This window comes from Varanus komodoensis, unplaced genomic scaffold (genome assembly GCF_004798865.1).
Source record: "Varanus komodoensis strain SLA01 unplaced genomic scaffold, ASM479886v1 scaffold9, whole genome shotgun sequence".
Classification (NCBI taxonomy): Eukaryota; Metazoa; Chordata; class Lepidosauria; order Squamata; family Varanidae; genus Varanus; species Varanus komodoensis.
Window position 1 is genome coordinate 19,344,500 of NW_025336598.1, and position 1,825 is coordinate 19,346,324.

Consider the following 1,825-nt stretch of genomic DNA (forward strand, 5'->3'; position numbering starts at 1 on the left):
GGTAACGATCCATTCTGACTTACTCGTCGAACCCACTGAGGTACTTTTATCTGCCCAGGAAGGCTCAGAAAGGAAGAGCCCTCCCTCCTCACATGTTCTTGAGCACACATGCACACCGAGATACTTCAGAAAATTGCACTCTTCTGAAGTTGCTTGGTCCGAGGTTGCTGATTCCCGAGTCTTTGTTCTGTTCATAGCTTCACAAGGAACTGAAGTCTCTACACAGAAGAAAGAAAAGGGTCGTATTCATTCCATCATCTCGTATTCTCTGCTTTTGCAATTCTTTCAAAATGGACTGCATTTGGGACAGCAACTGCCATGTTTACTGACTAGCGCCATGCTGGTTGTGGCTTATGAAGGCTGGAGCCCAACAGTATCTCTCGGGCTACTCATTTCCAACCTGTCGTTCCCTAGAGGGCTGCCGCGTTTGTTTCCAGTAGCAGCCACCTGTTAGTTGCCATCCTCTTAGCTCCCACTCAAAGTAAAATCAAAAAGACGTCCATTTTTTTCTCCTGTACTATGGAATATACTACTTAGACGTCCATTGCTAGAAATGTGTCTGTTTCGACCTACTTTTGATATCTGCTGCGGCTAGACTGTTGACACAAGCTGATTACAGGGGTCACCCTTTTTGTGTGTGTGGGAGAAAGGGAAATCATTAAGGAAAAAACCGACATTTCATTTGGTCCAGATGATATCTCACATTTCGATTCACAGTGGCAGGGTTTTTTAATGCCTTTAATCTATTTTTAAACAAGTAACTGGTCAGAATGCTTGCATTTTATCTTTGAGGAGCATCAGGAAGTTTACTAGAACGTTGGATAAATATGTCCGCAGAATTTAGTCTAGCTCAAGGAACACTGGGCTCTTCACTTTTTATTCTTTCTCAACAATGTGGCTGCAAATGATGACTCCATTGTGCAAACAAAGGTTGTGGAGGAAGTAGCTATAGTTAAGCTGTTACTTTAAATTGCTGTTGTGTAACCTTAAGCACTGAAAAGGAAGAAGGCATCACCTCTTGGGCAATGGTGTGAAGCAGCAAATACAGCTATTTTTCTTAAAATGAATATTAAGTGCAGTGCTTGAAATTAATGTTGCCATTAAAGTTGCATGAAATTCTGTATGGTTATCAAAGGATTTACAAGACTACTGGGCATCCATACTGTTGTCTGTGGCTATGTACTACTATGTACTAATATGTTTATTTTTGCAGGGATGACTTTGTGTCATTGTAGATCACTTTCAGTTTTTCATACAGTTTCCAAATAGACCATAAGAATAAAGATACTGTATTGACTATGAAACCTCTACCAGCTGCCACCAAATATACTTTATTTAACAGATGCTGCCGAGGGCTTTTACAAGTTAGCAATGGGCTTATGTGACCAAAATGGCTATTTTTCTTTGTCCAGCTTGGTTTCTGGAAATGCCTTATCAAGTCTTATCCAGTCAAAAGGAATCCTGTTTCTTAACTTAGGAAGCTCCTTCTTATACTCAGCAATATGGGCTTTAGAGGTTTCTATATAGGCAGTAGCAGTCTTGCTAGTCTCTAGTTCATGGGCATCTATCTTAGTGGATTGGATGTCCACAGGCTCAAGAATCTTGAGCCCCTTAAAACTTCTCAAATCCATCTACCATGCCAGCTTTGACAATTTCAGTCTTGTAAAAAGCCCAGTCTATGGGTGGGGAGACTGTGGCAAAGAAGCAAGCTTGGAAACATCACTGAATGTTTTCCAGGCATTAAACATGGTTTTCTGATTGGGAGGCACTCACCAAGTAAATGCCAACCAGTTATTGTTTTCATAGCAGTTCTGCAGACAGCCAT

General features: G+C 41.1%; 1 pseudogene; it reads right to left on the reverse strand.

Moving 5' to 3' along the window:
• Positions 1 to 1,358: 1,358 nt before the first annotated feature.
• LOC123017246 lies at positions 1,359 to 1,825 on the reverse strand (annotated as a pseudogene).